At 36.9% G+C, this 16354-nt stretch overlaps 1 protein-coding gene across 1 annotated transcript in view; it reads left to right on the forward strand.

The window, feature by feature from the left end:
- ADAMTS9 (ADAM metallopeptidase with thrombospondin type 1 motif 9) overlaps positions 1-16354 on the forward strand; it is a 1232634-nt gene that overhangs the window by 365975 nt on the left and 850305 nt on the right. The gene's annotated exons all lie outside the window — the stretch shown is intronic.

Raw genomic sequence — 16354 nt, forward strand, 5'->3', positions numbered from 1 at the left:
TACATAAAATAAAGATTTTTTTCTTCTGTCATTACAACTTCATTTTTAATCTCTCTTACCTTAGAATAGATAACTGTATACAATTTTCCTCATCTTTGTACATATGGTTGTTGGGTGTTACTACAAGCCACAATGACTTTTGCTACATTGAAAATATTTTATTTCTTTTTCAGACCTTTGTATATGTAGTCAACACTAACCATTTGCTTCCCTCATTGTGCTCTATATATAGCCAAATAATTTGTTTAGTCTTTGTTTCCATCTCATCTGTTCAGCTTTTTAATTGCTTTCTCCATAGTTATGTTTTATATTTTGCCCTACATATGCATATATTCTTGATCTAGTGATATGTGTGCATTTATGGATTCTATGGTCTAAGGTCAACTCTCAAGCACACATATTTGTACTTCTCCTATACTTTCCATTTATGTCTCCTGTGCTTCCTTGTTTGAATGGCCATGCACCCCTCTCTGCATATTTTGAAATATACTTTCAATGGTGATTGCACTTATTCCATTATTCAGATGCATATATTTGTCATCACTTGTTTAAAAAGTAATGAGGACTATTAATGAACTGTTGCATGTATGTGCCCTCATATTTCTCTGTGTATCACTCCCTTTTTAGTTTTATTTTTTCTCCTATATTATGTTTTAATTTTTCTGGGGTATTTCTGCTCCATAGCATACCGCATACTTGCTGATAATCAATAACAAAATACACTTTGACCCCTTAAAATGTATCAGTTTACTCAGTTTCTTTGATGGTGAACTGATATTTTCCCTCAACAGCTACAGTATTTTACTATAGCAAGTGAACCATCTTGGAAATCTCTTGGTTGTGTTAGAGTTTCTATCAGTAGAACAATTTTTGGTAACATTCTCTTTTTCTGGAGCACAACAGCTTAGAAATCACTTACCCTATGTTATAAGATTGAGGGATCATAGCAGCTACAAGCCAAGCTAAGTCTGATGATCACATCCAAATTGCCAAATACCACACATGTCAGGCTGAGAATAAACCTGCAGGCACTAACTCATCACTGTTAGTTCTGAAGGATGAAATGCCACTCTGCTTCAGCTTAATAATACCTGCTAACTATGTTACCGTGTTGGTTTTGATTGCCTCCATAAACACACACACACACACACACACACACACACACACACACACACACACACACACACACACACACACACACACACACACACACACACACACACACACACACACACACACACACACACACACACACACACGCACACACACGCACACACACTGTGGTCCCCATCTCCAACCTATGTAATACTTTAGTGCCATTACACTTTCAAACTTTCTCCTTAGTATCCATTGGTTCCCCACCCCAATCTCCATTTTGATGCTAGTGCCCCCCATGACATTCATATTTGCTTTGAACACAGATTTTTTGGTCGTGTTTGCTATCATGACCTACCGGAGATGGCTGTGCTGAGCTATACTACTAATTCTCAGTTGTGTGGATGTCTTCCTGAAGGCAGTTCCTGGGAGAGACTACATGGCTAATTATCATATACTGCTACCCTCACAATGCCTTATTAGCATTCAGAATGGCTGCCAGACCAGTCCTTTGCAGTGCTGCCTGTCTTCATGTCGGAAGACTGTACAGCATTTCATAGTAGGTCTTTATTTTTATTCAGACTCTGTAACTGCTATTACTGTGCCATTGACAGTGAGACATAATTTTATAACTGTATGCAGTATGACCTTTTCAGTCCATTTTTTAGGGTCATCAGACTTTGTTTCTGCAGCTGTGAGTTTAACTTTGTACATACAGAAATTCATTTAGGATCATTGGAATTACAAGACCATTTACTCCTTAACAGTATCTAAACTCATGTTGTACTTTCCTTCTTAAGAATGGCAAAGCAGGTTAGTAGCAGACTACATTTGTAGTTACCGATTCTTCCTGGTATAATCTGAAGAAAATCAGGGTATGACTTTGTTTAAATTGCAGAAGAAATCATTTCCAAAGGTGGGTTTGCTGATTGCTAGCAGACTTGCCTTTCCAATGTATTTTATTTATGTTGTTGTTGTTGTGTCTTTCGGCTTAGGGGTCGCCACAGCAGAACTCCGGTCTGCTAATGTTTGGTAGTAGATTTTTACGTGCTGAGTTATCAGCCCTGACGCACAACCTTCAATGAAGGCACGCCCATTCATACATGCTTCCACACAGAAGATGCTCTAGTTGAGAATCGAACGGGACAACATCTTGCTGTGAGGCGACAACGCTACCGCAGCACCACTACCGCGGTGCTCAATGTATTTTATTTATGTAGTGGTGGAAATTTAAGTTCTTAGTTCTGGTTTTAGTGAAGCTATTTGACCTACCAAGGTATAGGAGAGCAAGAAGGATGTCATCCTTAAAGGCACACAATGTAAGGCATAGATCACCCTGCAAAAGCCTATAAGAAACCAAGCAAAGGGTTAGCCCTTCAAGTTTTTTTTTATGGTAGGACAGTGACTAAAGGTCAGTAATCTTTCTGGTTATTAACATTTTGCAACTTTCCAGTTGTTTAATAAGACTAGGAACGGTGCATCCCAAAGGCAGCATTTTACTCAGCAGGTGGCCTGTTTAGTCAGGGCTACATACACAGGGCTGATGACTTATTTTGGCCTGAATTATATGCTTGTAGACAACATTAGTTGTATTAAATAGAAGGATTTTCTGATTACTATTGCTACTTCGTGGTCAAAGGAGGGGGAAATTGTGTAACTAGGTTCCATGATTCCTGACTGCATTATCATTTTGGAGTAGGATATTGGCTGCACTATTGAGGAAGTAAGGTGCTTACCAAATGCAGCAATACTACACTTTTTTGTATTTAATTTTAGTGTTTTTTTCTTGTTTGCAAGGGTAGACTCTGCTGTAATGAATGAGTATAAGAGGGAGATTTGAAAACAGCACTCAGTTTGCAGGCATCCTTAAACTTAGTTAACCAAAGGTCCTGACTCCTGGATTGGAGATTGAAAAAACTAGATTGTAGATCACAGTACCGGAGTTACCTTCACACTTTTGGATGAATTACCTGCCAATTTAACTATGAAGGTTCTGTCTTTCAAGTCAGTTGGCTAGCCACCTCACATGTGGATCCTCTTCTATGGCTCTTAGTTTATTAGTAATGCCAGCATAGGAGAAGTGACCAATGCTTTGGCCAGCTCCAAAATAAGCAGCTATAAAAAAATAGCCTTGGGCAATGTTAGCAAGACCTTTTGCTAATGCTATAATGCTATAATGATAGTACTTCTCCAAGACAAGGCAAGCTCTGAGAACTGGATTTCCATGATCTGTCATGGCAGCTGTGGCGGTTTGCTGCCGATTCATCTTTCTAGCAGTCCTGTTGTCTTAGTTTCTGGTGTTCCTCCAGGGGAAACCAATATCTATCAGCATGGGATGACATGGTTGACAGGCCATGCTTCTTTGCTAAGGATGGTCTGCACCTGTCCCCCATGGGCGTTTGGATATTGGCTACTCACATAGACCCTTTTTTGGGCAATGTCAAAAGAACAAAACTAACAACATAGCAAAAATGTCAAAAGAACAAAAATAACATAGCAAAAAAAAAAAAAAGCAACCTTATGGTCTTATTGCTCAGTGCTGGGAGCTTAAACAAGAAACTGCACACACTACTCTCCTCATTCTGGAGAATGTAGAAATCTGTGCTGTAACCAAGACTTGGTTTAAAGTCACAGAAAGTACTCTGGCAGTGGGACGCTACAGTGCTTTCCACACATTTAGATCCACAGCAACATAGACAGGGGATAAAGATGAGGTGTCTTGATCTACATAAGCAACAAATGCAACTCCATGTTGATTAAACAGGATGATTCCCTGAGTTATTCCACACCCAATCTTGCACAGACAAGCCAGCTAGAGGTCATCCTGTCTGACTCATGAAGCTCACAACTCTTACCTAGATATACTAGAGGCACTTGCCATCCAACCAAATACCCTATTCAATGGTGCCTTTAACTAGCCCTCTAACTCATAGGCACAGCATTTCCTGGACTTTAACATCTTGGACAAGATAATGGGGACTCCAACAAAAAGATCAAACATATTGGACCCAGGACTCATTAACATGGGAGAGCGTTGCAATCCACACTGCCATGTCATGTCCTCATTGGTCAGGTTGGACCACAAAGCTGTTACCCTTGAAATAAAAATCAACCTGGAAAACCCAAATAAATTCCTAACAGTTAGCAACTATTCTGAAGCAAACTATATCCTATTTGTCAAAATTCACAGTTCACACAAACTCTAAGAACACAGCTACGTCTGCAGAATTTTTTACAGAAACTCTATAACAAACATGTAAATGGCTGCATTGAGGCTGCCGTAACCTGCCAGATGTATGCCCAGATCTAACAACAAAAACAACACACTGGTGGAATTGTTACCTTAAAAGGCTATATAACAAAAGAAAAATAGTCATGGCCAAAATTTGCAACAACTAATAGAGACAAGAGCTCTCTGACTCAATTAAACACAAAAAATACGCAACTAATAATGTCAAACAATGTCAAACAAGGTCAATTATGGAGACAGAATAACCTCACAGAGTAATCACAAGGCTTTTTCCAGCTATGTCAGGAACCCCAAAGTTAACAATCTGCAGTGTGCAGAGCTAGTGATAAATAGCACAACCTTCACTTAGCAGGGTGACATAGCGAATCTACTGGCTGATAAATTTAGCTCTAAATTCACCCCCACTACACCCTACAAAATCCCTTGTAGCATATGCCCCTCAAACTATCAACAGGAAACAGGCCCTGATAGTGCTCCCTAAGGCCAAAAACACTGCTTCAATGGGCACTGACAATACATGACCTAACAGGACCACTTGAGGCACACAGCTACAACCTCAAAACAGGTTATGTGCCAGGTGGAGGGCTGAAGTGGTCATCCCTTTTCATAAGAGTGGACCATCAACTAGCCCCTGGAACTACAGACCCATCAGTCTGAAAAGATTAATATGTAAGAAGGTATTTAATGATCAACAAGGACATCTGTAACCTACAGACACTGGACCCATCCCAGTCTGGCTTTGTTAAGGAAAACTCTTCCCAACTCAAACTGGTAGACTTCTTTAAGATGGTCACCAAGTCTATGGATCAGAGGAAAATTGTGCCTGTCACCTATCTCGACCTAGCCAAGGTGTTTGATACAATACCCAACTCAAGTATTGCTGACAAACTCTCAGAAATAGCCATAAATCCCTAAATAACTCACTGGACTGCTGATTGGCTCACAGAACCCAAGAAATCAGGACTGGTGAGACCATCTCTCCTAGTAGACTGGTCACCAGTGGAGTATCTCAGGGCTCTGTGTTGCACCCACTCCTGTTTGGCATCTACTTTTCAGAAGTAAAAGTTAATGTCAAAGGCCTCTGGTTTACTAAGTTTGCAGATGACTGTAAATTGGGACATATGATTGTCCCCATGATGGCAACATCCAACAAGAAGATCTAACACAAACAAATCATTGGTGCAAAAGTCATGGTTTAAAACTCTCCATGAAGAAGTGGATTATCGTGCCCTTTGGGAACTTGTCCACCCAGGCTAATTGCTCCATTGATAAAAAAAACCCTCCTAAGAGTTAACCTGTTAGTTAGGGATCTGGGAATATATGTACAGTGTAGTCTGGCCTTTGACCAACATGTAGCCAAGTTAGTAGGAAAATCATTCTATATCACCCAACTCATAAGCAGGGTTATAGCATCCAGGTCAAGGAAGTTATAGTACCACTGTACTCAGTCCCCTTCAGACTCATCATTGCATACAACACCCCCTTTGGCATTAACCTAAACAGCACTTACAACAGTTGGAATGCCCGCAAAGGTTCCTCACCAGAAGAATCCAGGATATGAATACCCAATCCTACATAGATTGCCTTAAGACCCTATCTCTGTGCTTAGATGCTTACATGTTACTGAGATGCAAGCTATGCCTAGCATGCAAGTCATCTTCATATCCAGCTCTTATGGATATCTTGCACATACACAAAACAAACGTCACCGGAAACACTAGATCTAGGGACCTAAATGTAAACTGTGACATAAATAGAACATGCTGGAGAGACTGGTATATTTCTGAAATGATTCCCATGCAATGGAATAAGCTCCCAGTCTATGTGAGGAGAGTTCATCCCTGGCTCTATTCAAAAGAAACCTTGATCATTGAATGGGAATTCACAAACTGACTCCCAAACAGGCCTCCATCTCTCTGATGGGCAGAGGTTGACAATAAATAAATTAATCTCCAACTGACATACCCCCCATGTAATCTTTAGTTATCTCTTTAATAACATACCCCACCATATAGATGTTTAAACATATAGATGTTTAAGAAACTCTGGGACAAAACTAGGTTGGGTTGCATGGCTAGGTTGTAAAGACACTGGTGTTCATTTGCCTAGTATAAACCTGTGAACCCATTGTTTAATTTGTACAAGTACCTCAGACAGGGTCGCCGAGAGAAAATCCGGGCCCCGGTACAAAGAAGGTGTGTGGGCCCTTATACAAAATTCTACACATACATGTAAGTGTGTATATTATTATTTATTTCTAACAGTCGTAGATTACATTGATACATTTAGATAAGTATGTATAGGTATAAATGTAATAATAAAGTAATATATTTATAATAGTAAAAGACGTTTATAATAGCATTTATTGTCTGCCGAACAAAGGTGCTTTCCTGGCCTTTTTCCTAGCAAAACTCTGAATTACATAATCAAAATTAATCTGTTTTGCTAGATCAGACTCAGTACTGAGTCTTGCCAAATCTACTAGTCGCAACTGTGACATAGTGGATCTTAGAAAAATTTTTACCACCTTTTTTACCACCATGTGCTATATATACCATGAACAGAACAGCCAATATGATTCTGCAAAATTTCCCATCGATGTGGACTAGAGCTAAACAAGTTATAAACAGTTTATATAGTTCCAAAGTATGTCATGGTTTCAGGAATACATTCTGCAGCATCATTTCCACACAAATTGACCGTGTGGCTTCCACATGGAGAAAATATAGCAGTTGGACATTGCTCAAGTTTTCTTGCTTGTGCACCTTTATATTTTCCTGACATGTTGGCTGCATTATCATAACCCTCTGCTTGGCAATCAGAGAGTGGAATATCATATTCGTTCAATGTATCTACAATCATCTGTGCTATGTCAGATCCGGTTTTGTCACTGCAGTCAACAAATTTCAGAAATCTTTCTACAATTTCAAACTGGGATTCATTTTGAATTACATAACGTAGCATGTCTGCTCAACATGAGATGCATCTCGTCTGGAATCAATTATCACTGCAAAGTACTTTATATCATGCAAAATGTGTTGTTTCAGAGGTTCAGAACATTTATCAATTAACTCATTTTGAGAATCAGCAGAGAGATAATGCACTTGAAGTCATTTCCCCTTTTCTTGTGACTCTTTAACTTGCAACACATGTTCTTTTAGAATTGGATCCCAATGAGACAACAACTCCATTAGCCCCCAAAAATTTCCATTGTCCTTGTCATCAATGTGCTGTGAACTACCTCACAAAGCAAGCCCATGTTCTCCAAGGAATAGTATAACATCAATGATTCATTTCATAATGTTGCACCACTTGACAGATTCTGTTGCAACTGATGCATCTAAGAGACTTTAAATGCCCTTACCAGAAGACAGGCATCTTTCTAATTCTTGCCAAGCCAGATAGCATTGCCTATGACTATTGCTTCTCTCATGTTCTGGGATGTGACTACATCATTTTTGCCACTTTCCAGCATCTGACCATCCTTCTGATGATGCAGCATAGACTTGGATGCAGAGCTAATGTTGCAACACAGATTGTTCCAAAATAATCGGCAGGGAAAACAGTATAATGCTTGTTTAACATCACTCTAGACAAGCCAATCTCGGACATGTTTCTCACCATTCAAATTTCAAAATGTTAGTATGCTTTCTGGAAAAACTTGGTTATTCATATTTTTGGGAAATGTTTTAGGATTGCCAATAACACAGTTTTCTATATCCAGCTGAGAAGGAACCTCTGTTACAAGAAGTCCAATGTCAATTCCAATGTTACTCTTTTCTTCACCATGGCCAGATTCTGTAGACATTGACGTACTCATTGCCTCACTTCTCTTTTTATCACTAACATTCACTTGTTCCTTCAAATCTCCTTTTCTCTCATATCCTCCATCCTCCAAATCCACTTTTGCGTCATCCACCTTTTGTGCAAGAATGACATTAGGATTTACTTAATCTGATGTTTTTTGAAAATCCAAACTGGCTTCATGATATTCTGTCCTTTGTTTCAGTTCTGCATTTGGCTTGCCTTGTTCTAAATCTAAAGTTTCATTTTTGTCAGTTTTCCATTTAACGCCAACTTGAAAGATGTTTGCAGTCCTTTTTTTATTAATCTCATCACATTTTTGTTTTTCTTTACATTTTTGAGCTCCAGATTTTTGAGATGACATGTTTAAGGCCGGTACCTGAAATGAAATATGGAACATAAAAACTTGCCGTATTGCTATCGAGAATTTTGTTAGTGGTTCTAAAGTTAGGACAATATTTATTGCTAGTGATTTCCACTAACCGTCAAGCCATTTATAGTCTCGAGTCTCTTGATAACGTAGATAAAAAGACACAGGATGCCAGTGGGTCCTTTATGCTACAATTACAGCATTTACAGGGAACTTTACCTGTGGAATTATTTCTTCCTTCACTTTCCCGTAAAGTCTTCTTTGCAGTCCAAGATGAATCAGTGTGGCTCGTGCCCCGTTTTCTTCTTCCTCCCAGGATTTGGCAGGAAAGCAAAGAGGAGTAATCCAAGCAATAAGTTTGATGTTTGAAGCTAGGAATGAACACGTGAGAACACTTATTGATAGACACTTTCAGAGGTTTTTGTTCATTGAATCTTGAATGCACCATATTATGTCACTCAAAAGTATTTTATCATTGTCATGACCTTCTATTGCTTCGCGATCTTGTACGCGAAAGTTCTCATGCCATTCTTTGTCTTTGTTTGTAAGGATGTCTCCTTCTCGAGACAATGACACGTTTCTGTTTTTGTGATGTTTCTTGGGCTTCATTGGGCCCCCTTGAGCTTCATAGACCCTGGAGCGCTGTACCAGCTAAACCCCCTATCCCCTCTCCTCGGGCCTGACCTCAGACAGACAAAACCTTTAGATGGTTTTATACACACTTTTATGTCTGCTGCAGCCTCTTCCTCCTAGTAATATAAGTGAGAACATGTACAACCTGAGCTAATATGAAAACTGTAAGACAGATGGATAAGAGCTAATGAAGTAGTCAACTACCAAGGTCAGTATCAGGGGAGGACCATTTCTCAAATCATTGTATTGACATTGAGTTTGTCAGCGATTGTAGAGATGTACACTTCCTGGTGGGGCAGTTTAGTTTATGTTTATTTTTTTCTTATTTTCTTTCTGTATTTTATTTTAAAAGTTATTCATTTATTCATCCATTCATTATTTTGATAACTGGTTAAGAGGGCTGGTCACTGGGCCACTTTCAGCCATGATCCAAGGACAGTGGTATACAAAACAGCCAATCATCAGAAGTCACAGTTCTAACAGTGTGTGACATAGACATCAATTACAATGCAAAACAGTAGGACTTTTAACACAAATACACACAACAAATCTAAGGTAATACACAGAGCTTAAACAATGCATTTGCTTAACCAAAAAGTAGAAAGGTCACACAGACAAACCAATTAGTAAAAACTACAAGAAAAACCTAGCCAAGCTAGAGATTTCACTGTGTGATACTTTAAACCTAATGTTATAGAAGCCCATGGGATATATATAAATGACCCCTTAAGGATATCAAGTGTTTCAGCTACATGGCTTCTGAATGTCCATGACTTTTTACTTTTTCACTTGTCTGTGGATACATCCAGGCCAATACAGCCAGCCCCCTCCCCGCAGCTGTGGACATGCATCTTTCCACTTATGCTGTGCTGAAGATGTCATAAGAAGGCCAAAACATGCATGTCCAGAGCTAGTGGAGTTTGGTTTTATTGGCCTGAATATTTCCACATAAACATAAATAGAAAAAGTAAAAAGTCATGGACATTCAGAAGCCATGTAGCTGAAACACTTGATGATGTTAAGAGAGTATTTGCTTATATCCCACGAGCTTCTATTACAGGAGGTTTCAAGAATAACAGAGTTAAAGTTCAGTATATTAGCATAACAGGATAACATGCCAGGTATCTTTACACCTAATAAGTCAACATATCGATTAGGAGCTTAAAATACACATCAACAGATCAGGATAATGACAAATGTACCTGTTTGCCTAATAAGTCAACATACTACTTAAGATGTCTGTCTGGGTTATAATACATTTCAGCTTCAGGGTAGTGTAAGCCCTCACAATCTGTTGCCAGGCTTCTCTGTCTCATCGTTTTCCTGTGATTTAATAGGCTACAGAACTCCTTCTAAGCTAACTTACCTGAGCTGCATCTGTCTTTCACGTGAACTGCACAGGTACAATATGCCTTTGCATTATGTATCTTTGCATTTTCACATGGTTCAGTTGATTAGAGCATTTTTAATAGTGTCTTAATGCACTAACAGATGCTGAATTATATAGTTCAGAATGATAGCTTCAGGATTATCACTGTTAATTAATTATTTTACTAAGAGTGCCATGACCACATTTTCACCTCAAAAGTTAGTTTTGCCTCTTTTAAAGTTTTGGACATTCATATCTTAATATTTATTGCAACCATGCTTGTTTGTTGGTTTTGATTGCCTGCTCTGACAAAAACAAGCAGCATCACTTTATTGTTTATTTAATTTGAATTACTTTGTCATTTGATAAAGCGTCTACTGTTGTTATTTTATGTGCCCAAGATTCACATATTGCAGCCTGTTGTTTTACAGGTTTATAACTTTAATGTATATTTTCTTCTTTTGCCAGACAACTGAATACAACATTTTAAGGACCTATATATTTCAAAGGGCTTATTTTTAATTAGCTTTAATGTCTGTGATTTACTTTGTATCTGCCTTTAGTAATTCTCTTTTGAGTACTTGTATACCAAAATCTTGAATTGTATTGATCCTTTAATTGGTCTGTATAAAACTAGATGTATAACTTCCATAGCAATCTGATGCAGTTCACTCTTAGCAGGGTTTATAATAACAGTGAAACTGTACATCATGTCTTTTTTTCTTTCCTCACTCTCTCCAGTATATTATATTCTATAGTTATACAAAAAAGTGGTTGGATATAAGCAGCATGCAGTTTTTAAATGAATGCAGTAGTTGCCATATGTGTTCTACAAAATAATGTTGGGATAGCAATTCATGCACATCTAAACTACTCTAGACTAGCAAATTTCAAAGTGACCATAGATAGCAGTTCAGATAGCAGTTCAGATAAGTAACCATTTTTTCTAAGTCAGATCAGCAGTTTGATGTCCATTCTAAAATTTGTCCAAATTGAACAGCCAATAGAAATCACGTAAACACTTGCTCAATGAACACTGATACACAGTCTGATTACAATAACCTATTATCTGTTGAAGTGTGAACTAATGAGGATTTGTACAGAAAACAACACTAACTCCACTACAGGAAATTAGAAAAATATTACTATATATATATTTCAGGCGTAGGCAATGTTGCCCTTCTAGCCTGACAGCATACTAGAACATTAATTCCCATAATAAGTGACAAGGTTGTTCTTAAAAATCTCTCAAACAGGGCTTGCTTTAATATAATTTGGTAGTATATTCCATGTGTCAGAGAAACAGTAATTCTTTCATTGTTATGCAGTCTCCCACTCAGGTTGTCTGATGATTCTCTATTCCTTTTTGTTTACCTCAAACATTCCCAGCAGTAGTTGTTTCTAAATTGCCTAAATACTCATATAAGGTCTCCACTTAAATATCTATATGAGACTCTGTACAAATTCAGATATTTTAATCTTTCATAATAACTTTCACATTCATAGATACCCTTGGTATATTTCTGCTGTATTCTTTGCAATTTACTTGTGCAAGTTTTCTTATAAAGTTTCCATATTATTATTCCATACTCTGCTTTGGGTTTGGAGTTACTTTCAAACAATAAGGTCATACTTTCTGATTTATTAAACTTTATAAATCCTTTTATACAACCTATAGTTTTATAAACTGTCTTTAACCAATCAGTTGATATGATCAGAAAAACTCATATCTGGGTCTATGCATATAATAAGGTCATTAAATTAATCCATAATTTCAATTCCTGCGTACGCTATGAAATATTGTCCCATAAATCTATGTCTCCCAAATCTCACATGCTTAGCTTCTGATGTATTAATCAGCATATCATTCTCCCATTCCCAAATTTTGTCAAATGATTTTGCAAATCTCATTATGCAATATTTATTTATTTATTTTTATTTATTTATTTATTTATTTATTTATTTATTTAAATAAATATTGATAAAAGTACTACTCTTTTATCTATTAAAAACTGCAGCTACAACATTTTCCCTAGAGATAATAAATGTCCCCCAGATAATGTTGTGGTCAGACAGATAATACACTAAACTTGACTTCTCAATCAAGGTATCACTCAAGTCAGTGATAAATCAGCAAAAGGATATAATGTCTTAGACAGGCTATATTAACAAACATGGGCCTATGGTTTGCTTATAACTGCTACCATAATTTCCATTTCCATGTAAAATCATGCATATATCAAGTTATAGTTCATACTAATTTTAAAAGACTGCTTCAAGTGTGACAAAAGTGAACTGTTAGCTAGAATTCTCCTTTGAAATTGAATATGAAATGTAGAACCTGCCAAAGGATCAACAAAGGCAGGAGTATTGTAGACAAAAGGTACCTTCCAAACTGAGAAGCTAATAAACAGGAAAAAGACAACACGTGAGGACTGATGCACAACAAAAGGCATGCTAAAAAGGGTAGTACAACTTTATAGCCAGAGGTTAGAAAAGCAGTTTGCAGATTATGAGCATAAACTTGCCACATTGTGCCACACCAATAAAAAAACAATAACAAAAATATCCCTGTTCATTTACATTAATAGTATCAGATCTAATGCAAGGAACCAGTCATTGCTTTATTAAATGAAAGTGAAACGACTACAGAAAGGAAACTCAGAATATTTGAGAAACCCTTTAAGTACATTCCTACATACTCAAAAGTGATTCTCAGATGCCATGCTAACTCACCCAAGAAGAAATCAAGGCTGGACAACAGCAATGTATGTAGGTTAAAAAATACTGAAAGACCAGTTACAGATACATTTAACAAAGATTCTTGAGATGAGCTGAAAGAACTGTAAAATTGCTGGTGGGCAGAAAAAGAACAGTTATCAGATGAATCTTTAAGTGATTTAAAACAAAAGGTCCATCCATCCCAAGTAAACTTATGGAGAAAGGTTCATTAGTTTGCTATCCATCCCAAGAAAACTTATGGAGAAAGGTTCATTAGTTTGCTATCCATCCCAAGTAAACTTATGGAGAAAGGTTCATTAGTTTGCTATCCATCCCAAGTAAACTTATGGAGAAAGGTTCATTAGTTTGCTATCCATCCCAAGAAAACTTATGGAGAAAGGTTCATTAGTTTGCTATCCATCCCAAGTAAACTTATGGAGAAAGGTTCATTAGTTTGCTATCCATCCCAAGAAAACTTATGGAGAAAGGTTCATTAGTTTGCTATCCATCCCAAGTAAACTTATGGAGATGTGAGACCAACAGCGGTTGAATACAAAATGAAAAATATTTATTTAACATTTTTTTAAATATTTCTAAACACTTCTAAAAAAGGTATTTCTCTGTATAATTTTAACCTAATGTTTTGTAATATCATCATAGCTATTGGCTATGGACTGCAAGTACTTTTTCTTTAGCTATACCTTTTTAATGAGTCTTACATGGTCAATTACGTAGAATTTTAATAAGCTTAGTAAATGTAATATTTCTGCTTCCATAATAAAATGACTAAACAAAAAGTAGAGAAATAGATTTCAGAGAATGGACTCAGAATATACACAAGAAAAGTGGACCTTCATTAATCAAGAGCCCCTTTAAAGTATTTGCTGATTAGCAATGAATTGATGAAGGATAAAGAAGGTGTAGTGTTCCAAACTATGTGGTAGAAGACAAATAATTATTATGTGCAATAAGTCGCTGACACTTTAAAAAGGCACACTAGGTTGCAATTAATTTCCTTGAAATTTAAACCTGCAGATGTTCGTAACATTGCTATGGAGTAAAATGAACTATATGAGGGTATGCACAAAGTGTATATGCTTATCTCATATGTACGCACACAAGTGCATGTATGTTTGAGTACATTTATTTGTGTATGTGTCTACATAAGCGTGTGTGTGTGTGTGTGTGTGTGTGTGTGTGTGTGTGTGTGTGTGTGTGTGTGTGTGTGTGTGTGCCGCTGGCTGTCTGGGAGTGCCTGAATGTGCTGACATTACTAAATATGTGTGTAACTTTTATAGTTTGGATGTAAAATATTCCTCCAATAAAAATGACAGAACTTTGGTTCAACTGGCGCCATGGGCATAACATAAAGATAAAATCTGTTACTACGGTTCACATGACTCAAGTTTGATTAGCAGGCTGGATATCTAATGTGCTACAAAGTGGATGATGGGTGAACCCATTTTGGTGGGAAGGGTATGAAACTGGATGTGTGTTGCAGTTGATCCCTAGTAAAATCTGAGGATGCACTGGGGCATTGTCCTTAGGAAAGTAGGAGAAATGGCTGGGTTGCCTAGGAAACATGATGAGTTATCATTATGTTTCCCAGGCAACTCACCCACTACGCTTGGGAAGCATGATGATAACTCATTATTCCAGATGCACATCTGACCATAGATGTTATGAGTGCATGCAAAAGGAAAGGAAGACAGGGCATGTAAACAACACCCCTCAGTAGCAATATGATGATGCCCTAGGAGCCTCAAACTCCTCAACTGTTGCAGGTATGGATCAAAGTTACATTTAAACATTAGGTGGTGGAACTATTTTACATATACATGTATCTCTCTCTCTCTCTCTCTCTCTCTGTATATATATATGTATGTTGAGGGGGGAGAGATTTATACAGCTATCTATCTAGGTATCTATATGTTGTACATGTATAAGCAGTGGTGTAAACGTTGCACTTGGAGATGTGATACCGTAACTCTAAGTACAATATACAAAAAAGGGGTTGCTGCCAATGTTGATACACACACACACATATATATATATATATATATATATATATATATATATATATATATATATTTATATTTATATATAAATATATATATATCTATGTCTATATATATCTATATCTAACCTATGTGTGTGTATATATATATATATATATATATATATATATATATATATATATATATATATATATATATATAAAGTTAATTATATCTACTGTTACATAATTCAAGAGTTTTTAACCCTTTTTTGCATATGTGCAACCTTGGAGGTAGCATATTTAATTTCCATGTTGGGGGTGGGGGAGTGAAGCCTCCCACTTAAAAAGTTGTTTGTTGTTTTGCTTTTAGCAAGCAAAATGTAACCTATTAGTTTACATTTGTGATTACTTTTATGCAATGGTTCTAGTGGGGATAAAGGGTAATTGTAGGTGATTATTCATTAGAAACTCACATACATATAGCGGTGTGTGTGTGTGTGTGTGTGTGTGTGTGTGTGTGTGTGTGTGTGTGTGTGTGTGTGTGTGTGTGTGTGTGTGTGTGTATGTGTGAGCTAATAATTCAACATGTACAAAACAACTTAAAATTTTCTAAGTGTAATACTGCACTTTTACTTGGACATTACATGGAAACAGAATATTTTCCATGTAATGATAATCTTTTCAGGCATTGTTGCAGCCTTAAACATTAGGTCATTTTTAAAATCCCTTCCCAGTCATTTCACTTTATTTTCAAGCATTGTAAATTTGACTTGTTTCATGTATAGACAAGGGAGAAAATATTTTTCTTATTCGGAAAACAGACACCCTACTACAGATATTGCACAATAAATCACTCCAATATAATATTCCCAGCAAAGCAATTTATTGATTAAATAAGTTCAGCAGAACTGTCAGCTTACTGCTTAGATGCCTGTGAACACAAGTGACATAAAACAGTAGTTCCCAAACATTTCTGTGTCATAACCTACCTGTGAATATCATAAAGGTCTTGACACATTAAGTATAATCAACATCAGTTAAATTACTTAGCTAATTGATCACTTTATTAAGTTTTTTGACTCATTTCCCACTGGGAAGTTTCATTTTCAGTAG

The sequence above is a fragment of the Protopterus annectens genome, chromosome 7.part0 (assembly GCF_019279795.1).
Source record: "Protopterus annectens isolate FY-2018-M chromosome 7.part0, PAN1.0, whole genome shotgun sequence".
NCBI lineage: Eukaryota > Metazoa > Chordata > Ceratodontiformes > Protopteridae > Protopterus > Protopterus annectens.